At 50.9% G+C, this 12,150-nt stretch overlaps 1 long non-coding RNA gene across 3 annotated transcripts in view; it reads right to left on the reverse strand.

Annotated features, from left to right (window-relative positions):
* Positions 1 to 7,167: 7,167 nt before the first annotated feature.
* Positions 7,168 to 12,150, reverse strand: part of LOC123617463 (uncharacterized) — a 37,150-nt gene continuing 32,167 nt past the window's right edge. Inside the window, exons 4-5 of one of the 3 annotated variants that reach the window (XR_006725609.2) lie at positions 10,924 to 11,062; positions 7,168 to 9,083 (exon numbers count right to left, since the gene is read on the reverse strand). This is a non-coding gene — a long non-coding RNA (uncharacterized LOC123617463). The other 2 variants (XR_006725605.2, XR_006725606.2) reach the window with 2 other exon arrangements.

Below are 12,150 nucleotides of genomic sequence, written 5' to 3' on the forward strand. Positions count from 1 at the left end.
CCTCCATCCAACAGCCAGCAACGAATGGTGACCTCAGCCCTGTAACCGCCAGGAACTGAATTCCATCAACGCCCGGGATGGTTTGGAAGTGAGCCCCGAGCGTCAGGTGAGCCAGTAGCCTCTGGCCCCGCCTAGGCGAGGTGTCTCTGCCGGGTAAGCGAGGACTCAGCCAGCCCACGTTGGGACTCCCGACCCAGGGACACAGCGAGATCATGAACATGGACTGTTTTAAGCGGCTAACTTTGTGATGGTGGGTGATGCAGTGACAGAAAATAAACGCAGCTTCCCAAACTTTCTCCCAAATCGTGAGTGAATGGACGGTGCTGAGCCCGAGCCTTGACTTTGTGGGAATATTTTCATGATCTCATCTTGAAAACGGATGTATATTTTTAAGTTGTATTTTTCGATGCATCACACATGAGTTAAAAAAAGTTTGAATGTCTCTGAAGAACGCGGAAAAAGGATGAGCAGAAGCTGATCATTGCTCACTCATGAGCACGCGCTAAGGACCCGTGGCAGGTGCCGGCTCGTCATCCTCTGTGGTGGGAGCTTCCCCCAAAGGCCCCCAGGTGGTTTCTGAGCAGAGCACCTCCAGTGGCAGGTCTCCCCACCAAGAGCTTTCCTCACACCGCACAGGGCAAGTTTCTGCAAGTTCTTCCAGCACAGAAGCACAGCCACATCTCTGCCAGTCCATCAGCCACAGCTGATGGCAATCAGGGATCTGGAAAAAATGGTAAAAATTTCTCTTGATCGGTCTTGTAGGAACAAGAGGAAAGGGAGGGCTCGTGGTACAGCAGAGTGGGAGGAAAGGACGCGTGCCTAGTCGTCTCGATGATTTCCTGTGGGAAGAACGCACAGCTGGAGGAAGCTTTGGTCCAAAGTGAGCGCGTGGAGAACACACGGGCCTTCCACCGACTCATCAGATGATGCTTCTGCCCCCACAGGTACAAGCAGAGATGTGTGTGGGGTGGGGCTGGCTGGTCAGGATGGGCGAGCAGAGAGGACTGGCATCATGCTGACTTCCTGACTGTGTTCTGCTGGTCCCCATAGTGATTGACTCCTGGGATGGATCAGCTGGGACCAGAGGAGCCCTGAGCCTTCTCCAGGTGCCTGAGTGGCAGCCCTGGAGCGTTCCTGAAGCCTGTGGGAGCTCCCTTCTGGACTTTCTGGCTCCCAGGCCCTAGTCCCCCTCTGTATGGGTTTCCTAGGGTTGACATAACAAAGTACCACAGACTGGGGGACTTAAAACAACAAACATGGATTCTCTATCAGTTCTGGAGGTAGAAAGTCCTAATCAAGGCGTCTGCAGGCTGTGCTCCCAAGACTCCAGGGAAGAATCTTCCTTTGTCTCTTCCAGGCCCTGGTGGCTGCCAGCAATCCTTAGTGTTCACTGGCTTGTGGCCTCCTCCCTCCCATCTCTGCCTCCCTCTGTGCATGGCCTCCTCCTCTGTGTGTATGAGTGTCCTCTCCTCTTCTTCTAAGGACACCAGTCACTGGTCGCCCTGCTCCGGGGTGACCTCATCTTAACTAATCACGTCTGCAAAGACTCTATTTCCAAATAAGGTCACAATCAGAGGTTCTGGCAGGACATGCCTTTTGGAAGGAGACGTGATTCCATTCATACATTTCGTTACCCAAATATTGCTAGATTCTCGTGTCAAAAAAAGTATTAACTGGAGAAAATAAGAACAGGTTTTCTCCTTATCTCAGGAGTAAGGAAAGATGGTAAAATGACTGTCGGTGTTGGAAAGAATTTGCCATGCCCTGCAAAGATGCATGCTGACGACAATGACAATGGCAATGTTTCTGTAGATGAGCTGCCTCCTGTCTTCACAGAGGCATCGGGAAGATTAATGCCTTGGAAATCTTCGATATTCTAGGGCTGTATTATTACTGTTATTACTGTGATTATTCTGATGCTCCCACTTTGGGGTGGCGGCTGTAATTACAGTAACTGGTGTGGACACATTAGAAAGACTTCACGAATGATTAAGCTGTAAGTCAGTCACTTGGAGTGTGCAGTAGCTCTTCCAAGTTCCAGGAGTGTAACTGGGTGCTGGTGGAGGCGAGGGAGCTAAAATTATGATCCTCATGTCATTCATGGAGAAATTGAGACCCAGAGAATTCAAAGACTTGCCCAAGTCCTTGGAGTGAGCCAGCGTTAGAAAACTCTGGAGCCCCGCACCCCCTGCAAGGACGACCCTGTTTCAAATTTTTTACAGGCTTATCATCGGGGTTCATGCACGGCTCACACATCCCTCATTTTTCAGTGAGTGGCTTATAAACTCCCGTTTGGTCCAGTGCACTTGGCAGAGATGCAAATGCAGGGAGGTGGCCCTGGAGTTGACACCTTCTCTCGGGAAGTGGGAACAGAACAGGTGGGCAGAGGTGGGCCCCTCGTACCTGGCTCCCTGGAAGCCACAGACAGCAGAGTGTCCCCAAAGGCCAGAGGAGCTGGCACTTTCGCTGGAAGGCTGCTCCAGGGCCAGCCCTGTGACTTCCGGGCCACTCTTGTCCACCTTTCCTGCCCTGTGACTATTTCCTGGGGAGGGGGACTCCTCTGAGCTGCTGCCCCCCTGTTGAATGCGTGACATGACTGCAGTTTACAGGCTGGGAAAGGTCAACTTTTTAAGAGACTTGACGGAAAAAGAAAAATCCACACTTGAGCCTGGGAGGTGCCAAAAATAGGAACTTCTTAGCTTCTGCAAGAGCAGATCAATGAATAAATACCCCATAAACAAATGTAGCTGTGTCTGCCAGTTTTCTTTTCTTTCAGTTATCCCCTGGAGCTACGAAACACACAAATACAGATTAATAGATTTTTCATTAATTCAGAAAGCATTTCTGGACCTCGTCTCTGAGCAGGGCAATGGATGTAACAGCCAGATTCTTGAGAGGCTCGAGATAGCTTGAGGCAAATCCTCCTGGGGACGTTAGGAGGGGGTGGAGTCAGGGCCATTCTGAGAACCCCCTCTTCTGTTCCAGAAAATTTCTAAGATCCTGTGGGAGTCACGGCCTCCAGTGCCCCATTTTGGTTGCTGAATTAATCCACACTTTGGAATTGAAGCTGTGCGTGCTGGGCTGGGGACCTCGGGATTCAACACGGGGCAGGTGGCGGGCTGAGGAAGTCCTCCGGGCCTGACCCTCCAGGCGCACCTGTAAAGGCAGGCCTTGTGTTGACTGCGTCCCTGAGCCCTGCTCCAAGTATTGTCCCAGGACCAGCAGCTTGGGCACCCCTGGGAGCTTGCAGACTCTCAGGCCCAGCCCAGCCCTCGAGGGCCAGATCTGCCTTTTCACGAGCCGCCTGCAGGACTAGAGTCTGGGAGGACTCGCTCTAGAACTCCCCACTGTGACTGAGAAATCCTCTCTGGCCTCAAACCTCCCTCCACCTTTTGGAGAAGCAAGAGCTTGGGTTGCAGGACTCCCCCTAACGGCATTCCTGGGGGGCCGGCCACCCAGAAGCAGCAGGTGCCCCTCCCGTCCCTGGCCACTGTGAAAAGGCAGAAAATAAGTACTGTCGAGGGTGTGGAGAAATTGGAACCCTTGGGCACTGCTGGGAGTGTAAAATGGTGCAGACACTGTGGAAAATATTTCCGTCGTTCCTCAAAAAATTAAACATAGAATGACTATATGATCCAGCAATCTTACTTCTGGTTATATACCCAGGAGCACTGAAAGCAGGGTCTCCAAGAGATATTTGTACCCGCATGTTCTTTCCAACATTATTAACAACAGCCAGTAGGTGGAAGCAACCCAACTGCCTATCAGCAGATGAATGAATAAGCAAAATATGGTCTCTCCACACAACGGAAGGTCAGCCTTAAAAAGGAAGCACATTTTAACACAGGATACAACGTGGATGAACCTAGACGACATTATTCTAAGTGAAACAGGCCAGTCACAAAAGGCAGATACTATATGGTTCCACTTACATAAGGTACCTAGAGAAGCCGAAATCATAGAAGGTAGAGTGGTGGTCGCCAGGGGTCGGAAGGGAGTGAGCGGGGGATGGGAAGTTCTTGTTTAATGGGTATAGAATTTCAGTTTGGGATGATGGAAAAGTTCTGGAGATGGGTGGTGGTGATGACTGTAAAACAGTGTGAGTGAACTTAATGCTACTGAATAAACTGTACACTTAAAAATGGTTAAAATGGTAAATTTTATGTTACATGTATTTTACCACAACTAAAAATAAAAACCAAACCAAACCAAAAAACCCCAAAATACAGACTTTTTTAAATGCTTCTTTTATTTACTATAAACAATTATGCCTTCCCAGGTCTTTCTGGTGTTTTAAAGACCAGATCCAAAGGAAAATAAAAAAATGCTGCTGGTGTCACTTCATGGACCTCTGGATAACATCAATATTGCGTACACTTCTTTTCCAGAAATTCTGGGAATTTTTTAGTGGTATACAGGGGCCCTTGGAATGGGAGATCAATTTTTGAGGGACGGGGACCCTGGAACTAACCGGCTTAACTGCCAAGGCCCTAGGGTCATGAAAGCAGTCTGGGGATGGTGGGACCCAGATCCTTGCGGGCACTGGAAGGAATGGGGCACCATAATGGGTTTGTTTCCCCTCAAAATTCAAGTCCACCTGGGACCTGTCAATGTGACCTTATTTGGAAATAAGGTCTTTGCAGACGTAATTAGCGAAGAATCTGGATTTAAAATCATGTTCTTATAAGAAGAGAGGCCAGAGACAGAGACACACAGGGGAGAAGGCCATGTGAAGACAGAGGCAGAGACTGGGGAAAGTGCAGCCACAATCCAAGGAGTGCCGGGAGCCTCCAGGAGCTGGGAGAGGCAGGAAGGATGCTCCGCTAAAGACTTCCGGGGGGGTGTGGCCGACACGGACTGGGCTTCTGGCTTCCAGAGCTGCCGGAGACTAGACTCCTGCTGTTTTAAGCCGCCCGGTGGGTGGTAACTTGCTGGGGTAGCCCACAGGACACTAACAGAGGGCTGCAGGCAAAGGTCTGGACTGAGGGCTAGAGTCCCTGGGGAGCAGGAACAAGTGAAGAAGCAGGAGGGCAGTAATCAGGGTCTCCTTGTTGAAAAGTCAGGAATCTCAGCCTAACCAGTTGCCCAAAAAAGAATTCTTCAGTTCCTGTTCTTGAAACAATGAGCCAGCATCAGCTTCAGAAGTAGTTAAATCGGGTCATTCAGAGGAAGCCATCTAGAACTTTCCTTCCTTCATCTGTAGACTCGGTGGAGGTTTTGGTAAGCACAGGAGCCGCTTTGGGGACCCCCACCCCATCCTGGTGAATCATAGCAGCAGGGAGGGGGGCCTTTCGAGCAGCCAGACCTGGGTCCCACTCACACCCCAAGACTGACACAGGGACAGGGGGCCTCCCCAGGGACGTTAGGGAGCAGACAGGGATACAGACAGGCAAAAAGTAACAGAAGGATGCGACGACCGAGCTGTCCTCTGCATCTCTGCCGCCGTGTCCCTCCCGATCGCAGGTCTTTCACCCACGATGATGACACGGTGCAGCTTTGAGTGCTCAGCACGGCAGGAGTCAGCTGAATGATCCAGCTGTGGAGAGGCAACTTCCCAGATGTGCTGTCTGCTGCTGATCTCAGGGTCCGCCCCAGCGGCCCCTCCCTGCCTGAATGCCCCGACTCTGGTGTCCCGGGCTGTCGACCTGGAGGACAATTTAATGACCCGCCTGGCGTCTCAGAGAGTAAATCCAGATGCTCAGAACTGATTATTCCAATGGGAAATTTACTAAGTGAATCTGGCTGAGGGGAATAAGATATCAGAGGGAAAAGTTATCGTGCAGAAGGAAACACATCTTTCCACCTTTCAAGGGACCGTTCTCTGGAGTGGGGGGAGCTCCCTGGAGCTGAGCTGATGGGCTCGGGCATCGTGGCTGCTGCAGGTCTGCCAAGCAGGGGGTAAACCGAGGATCACGTCTGGAGGATGAGGACATCCGCGCCCTGGGGCACCTGGCTGGAAACAGGCTCTAAAGTGGGGGCGGTGGGTGGGGTGGAGTGGAGCCCACGAAATGGGCTCGCAGGGGGCCCTTTTTTCTATTTAGATCTTAGCAGATCTCAGCTGCCTTAGAACCAGCCCCAGGCACTTCCCATAGTGGAAGTGGGTACACGTGGTACCCAGTAACCCCTCTGCTGACAGACAGGGAGTGGATGAGGAAGTGACAGGAGAAGATGGCACGGGGAAGGGGAGAGAAAGGAAGAGGAAGTGGGTAGGGGGAGAGAAAGTGTAAATACTACAAATTAATCCTCTGGATACTTCCTGGAGGCCAGACGCTGTCCCAGACGCCTCATGGGCACTGTGATACAGGAGCCTCTGACAAGCCCATGACGTGGGAGCATTGATCTTGCCCTTTTTATAGATGCAGAGTCTGCGGCACAGAGGCAGTTTGTGGCCTTTCTGACAGTATGCTTGTCCCCCTTTATCTGCAGGGACAAGTTCTAAGACCCATTCCAAGAACCCACCCCCCGCCCAGGGGATGCCTGAAACTGCAGACAGTACCAAACCCTATAGGTACTAAGTTTTTGTCTATACATATATATCTGTGATAGAGTTTAATTTGCAAATTATGCACAGTAAGAGATTAACAATGATAACTAACAATAAAACAGAACAATCATAATAATGTAATGAGAATTATATGAATGTGGTCTCTCTCCCTCTCTCTCAAAAATATCTTATTGCACAAATTTAATACTTTTTCCATCTTAACTAAGCATTTATCATGCACTGTGGCTGTAAATTTGTAGTCTGAGATTCCACAGCAAAACTAACAGGAATTTTTTTCTCCTCACAATTTCATGGATAGAAGCTACATTCTTACTGTAGATCTTATCAACCTCAGTGTATGATTTTTTTTTTTTTCCTAATTAAGTCAAGAAGTTTCTCTTTTTCATTTCAAGGAAGCACTTGATGTTTCTTTTTGGCTTGTCCACACTGCCAGCATCACTGCCTTTGTGTTCTGGGGCCATTATGAAGTAAAATAAGGGTTATTTTTAACACAAGCACGGCCACACCACAGCAGTGGAGCTGATATCCGAGACAGCTACTAAGGGACTTAGTGGGTGGGACATGCTGGACGAAGTGATTCACATCCTGGGCAGGATGGAGTGGACGGCTGGAGACTTCAACATGCTACTCAGATGGCACAGAATTGAAAACTTACAAATTGCTTATTTCTGGAATTTTCCATTTAATGTTTTTGGACTGTAGTTGAACACAGGGAACAAAACTGCAGAAAATGAAACCTCAGATAAGGGGGAATGAACTCTGTTCATGAATATTCACAGAAGCACAACGTGTTCACGGACACAGTGCTCAGAAGCCACGCATGGAGTTTGGATGTCTGTCCACGGTATTTGCTAAGCGAGTTCTTTGATTCTAGAATCTACTGGACCCCAGGACTACAAGGCTGACTGTCCTTCTGGGATGCTCACAGCCTAGCGAGGGGAAACACAGATGCAAATTAATTGCAGTGCAATGTGATGCTGTGGTTGTCCAGGTGCAGACTGACACACTGGGAGGAAACAAAGGGCCTGGAATTTCGCAGCAGGCACCTGCACATTTGAAGAGTTCTGAGTGCAAGGGCCTCGTTTCTGTGGGAATAAATCACGGACTTGGAGTTTGATAGGGAGGGTCTCTTGATGCCAAGATGAGGAGAATGACCCTGTCCCCCTGCATGGCAGCCATGGAAAGGTTTCACGAAGGGGATGTGTAAGTTAGGATTTTTTCATTTGCAAAGGACAGAAACCAAATTCAAACTACTTCAGGTAGGAAAAGGAATGTGGTAGACGGGCTCTGGGGGAAGCGGCTCTAATGACCTCAGGACTAGAAGAGGGCTTCTGAGGGGAGCCAGGAATCCTTCTGTTCTGACTCTGATCTAGGCTTCTCTGCAGGGCGCAAGTCCTCCCCCTGCAGGTGGGCACTCCCCATGTGGCAGGGCACCTCTGCGGGGCAGGGCGCCACAAGGCAGTCATATCCACAGGGTGCTGTCAGCCCTCGAATACGCGGGTTCTGCATTCATGGATTCAACCAACCTTGGATCAAAAAATATTTTTTAAAAAATTCCTGAAAGTTCCGGAAAGCAAAACTTGAATTTGCTGTGAATTGGCAGCTACTGACACAGCCCTGACATTGTATTAAGTGTGATAAGTAGTCTAGAGATGATGTAAAGTATAAAGGAGGATGTGTGTAGGTTATACGCAAAGACTACTGTTAGCCAATAGTGAGGCCCCTGAATTAGGAGGCCCACCAAAGCGAGGGTCCTTGCCCGCTGGCTGAAAAGAATTCATAGCTGAGGGACAGAGGGACAGAGTGAAAACTGCTTTCATCTCTCAAAAGAGGAAAAGGAAGGAAAGTGCTTGAGCAGGGAGAATGAACAAAAAGCACGTGAATGGAGAAGAGGTGCCCGGGTGGGGAGCCACCAGCCGAGAGGGCCGGTAGAGACAGCTCCAGCCCCGGTCGGGCCGCGTGGACTTTTATGGGAGGCTCCCGCCATCATGGCCTCCTTTCAAGTGTGATGGAGCCAATCAGGCCTTGTATGGGCTTCTCAGTCCTCGCATGGGCTTTTCCACTTGCTGTCATGGCAATTGTCAAGTGTCACGGGCGCTGGTGGGTGTGCCATTCAGCTCGTTAGTATATTACAGTGAGCGTATAATGAGGCTAAAGGTTCGCTGGAAGTCAAATCCCCCACCATCTTCAACTCTGGGGGTTCTAATCAGTTCTTGTTTCTTCTCTGCTGCTGCCTCCAGAGACTTTAGAAAAGAGTAATTGGTTTCTAGTCGAGGGAGGGGCAGGGTTATGATCCTGGGGGCAACAGCCTCGGTAACAAAAAGGAAAGTTGTTTTTAATCAGAATAATTGCAGTCTGGTGGACCCGGCATCCTTCCCTCAAAAACAAAAACAAAAACAAACTCCAAAGACTCTGTTCAGCCATGAAAGTTCCAAAGGGAGATGAAGGACTAATCCCAGTGAATTGTTGAGACAGGCGGTCGGAGTCATTGCTGTCCCCCAGTGCCTGCAGCCTTGTCCTCATTAACTGCTTGAGCCTGCTCTTCTGTGACGCAGGGAGGCCTGGGAGACCAGCTTTTCTGTAAACAAGAGGCAGGGGTTGGGGGGGAGGGCACAGGGTCCTGCTCGGTATCACCACGTCATTTGACATGAGGGACGTGAGCAACCCCCGAAGTCGGCGTCTGCGGTGGGGCCTGGAACCAACCCCCAGCAGGTACTGAGGGACGACTGTACCTCCGTGTGGCAGGCGGCCAGAGGGAGTACCTTGGTGTGGCCGTGCCTACTGACATCATTTCAGTTTAGAGATCCCTGAAGAAGAGAGACTGTTCCCTAGCTTCAGTATGAAAAGCCCCTGGGAAGAACTCTGGTCTAGCTCCAGTCACATGACCAATGCTGGCCCAACCTCTGTGGCCGGGGGCACAGAGTACTTTACGTAAGCAATTACGAGTCATGTGATTCCCGTGGGACCTGGGTCACGTGACAGCTGAAGGGCGGGAGATGAGCAGGCTGTGATTGGCAGCCCTTCCCACAGGATGAGACCTTCTCTGAAGGAAAGGGAAAGGATGCTTGTGGACAAACAACAGATGTTCTGGCAGGAAGGGCCTGGATCAGATTGGTTTTGGAGATGACTGGGCAGGCGGCCATGTGAGGGCGGGGCCTGCTGCTTAAGAGCTGGTCAGGAGAAAGGGCACCTGCCCCGCCCCTGGGTAAGAATAACAACCCAAGCCAAGGTTTAGAATGTTATTTGAAATTCAAAATAGATTGTCTCAAGAAGATGAATAGACTAATGAGCACTGCTTTGCTGCCAAACCGCTCCCCTCCCCTGGGGAGCCATGCAGCTGCTGTGCTGGTGAGAAGGCCCATCCTAGAGGTGTTTAGACCCGCACTTCTCTCACTGTAGTGGCCCCCGGAATCTCCCAGGAATCGAGTTAACATGCAGATTCTGATCCTGGAGGCCTGGAGCAGGGCCTGAGTGCCTGCTTTTCCATCAAGCTCCCAGGTGATGGTGATGCTCTGGTCCCTACCCCCGAGTTAGACCCGTGAGGATTTAAAGCATAGAATCTTCGGGATGGAATGAGAGTTGGATGATGCTCAAGCTGGTTATTATGGGAACCACCAAGACGGCCAACTCATGGTTCACTTCGGACAGGCGGAGTTGCCGTGCCCCAGCCAGGCAGGTGAATGGACCTTCTCTGCCTGCACCAGTCTCCTTCCCAGGCCACTCAGACCCACTCATGGAGAGCTGGAGAACCTGGGGAAAGCCAGTGGGGAAGGAGGGTTAGAGCCTCAGGAGGACCCCCTCAGGCACCCCTCAGGGGCAAGAGGTGGAGGGGCCAATGATCCTGAGCTGCTACCTGTCAATAGGATGGGTGGCCCAGTTCCCATACTTCCTGCTATTGTGGGGTGAAGAATGACCCCCAGAGAGATCAGCTTTAAACCCTGGAAACTGTAAACGTGACTCTGACTGTATAAAGCTGTCTTTGCAGATGCAATTAAATTAAGGATCTTGAGGGGGGAAGATTAGCCTAGATTATCCAGGTGGGCCCTACATGCCATCACATGCATTTTTAGAAGAGGAAAGTAGAGGGAGGTTTGACGTGGAGGAGGAAAAGGTGATGTGACCACAGAAGCAGAGATCAGAATGATGCAGCCACAAACCAAGGAATGTGGGCTGCCTCCTGAAGCTGGAGGAGGCAAGGACAGGCTCTCTCTCAGAGACTTCAGATAGAGTTCCTCCCCCTGACACTTCATTTCAGACTTCTGGCTTCTCCAGAATGGGGAGAGAATATATTTCTGTTGTTTTAAGCCACCCAGTTTGTGGTACTTGTTGCAGTGGCCACAGGAGGTGAATGCACCCTCCCTGGGGCTGGTGAAGACCCCCCTCCTCTCCATCACTGTCTCTCCCGAGCTGAGGCTCACCTTCATGCTTTTGGGTGTCCTGACCTGTTGACAACCGGGGTGTCCACATGGGGCAGCCAAGGCTCAAGGCGTGGAGAATGTTCAGGGGATGAGCTGCAGGTGGTCCAGGCAGCTGGAAGTGAAAAGACTGTGCAGGAAGCTGACCCCAGCCCCCAAAGAATGATATCTGTGCCGGGAAGATGGCTTGACTCCCTCTGGCTCCCACTCAGCCTCTGGCCAGACTGAGCACACCCGTCCTTCCCTCCCTAACCCCCTCCACCCCACTCGCCTAGACCCTAACCTCCTCCATGGTGTGGCCTCAGCCCACTGCACCCCCATGATTCCCATGCAGTCCGCGATGGGCAGGGCCATGGGTGTCCCTCCCCCTCTGGGGTCTTTATTAGGATTTAAACCAGCTGCTCCATGGCCTTACAGCCTTTCCTTCTGATTCTCAAGAGCTTGGTGTGTGAATTAAAAACCCTACCTGTTCTTGCCTTTGGGATTCCAATGGCTAATGGAAGGCAACAGAAGTAAAAACAGGACCCAATGGGAAGATCGGGTGAATGAGTCTAATTAACACCATCCCAGAAGCAACTGTGACAAAGGTGGTATTATGGGGTGAGTTGTATCTCCCCCAAAAAGAATATGTTGAAGTCTTAACCTCCAGTACCTCAAAACATGACCTTATTTGGAATTTGGGTCGTTGCAGATGCAAGCAGCTGAGCGACGGTGCTACTGAAGTCAGGTGAGCCCTCATTCAGCATGACTGGTGTCCTTTATAAGGAGACGGCCATGTGAAGACAGAGACACAGGGAGAACACCATGTGACGTTGGAAACAGAGGTCACAGTGATGCAGCTGTAGGCCAGGAAATGCCAAAGGCAGCTGGTCAACCACCAGAAGCCAGGAGGAGGCAAGGAAGGGTTCTAACTGGATCTCAGGGGGAGCACACCCTGCCAACACCTGGATCTCGGACTCCCAGCCTCCAGGACTGTGACGGCGCCTTTCTGTTGTTTAAGCCCCCATTCTGTGGTACTTTGTCATGGCGGCCAGAGGAGAGGAACACAGCTGTGTCTGGTCCCTTCTTCTGCCTGGCCCTCTGCCACCTGCCGTGGCCCGGCCCCCCGGTGGTGACCCTATTTTCCTCCTCGACACCAGCAACACCCTCCCTGTCCTGTGTCTGAAACTGGAAATGGGGTGAAGGTAAAATTTGACAAAGGGAACGTGATGAGGAAACTGCTTTTTTGAC

This window comes from Camelus bactrianus, chromosome 3 (assembly GCF_048773025.1).
Source record: "Camelus bactrianus isolate YW-2024 breed Bactrian camel chromosome 3, ASM4877302v1, whole genome shotgun sequence".
Taxonomy (NCBI): domain Eukaryota; kingdom Metazoa; phylum Chordata; class Mammalia; order Artiodactyla; family Camelidae; genus Camelus; species Camelus bactrianus.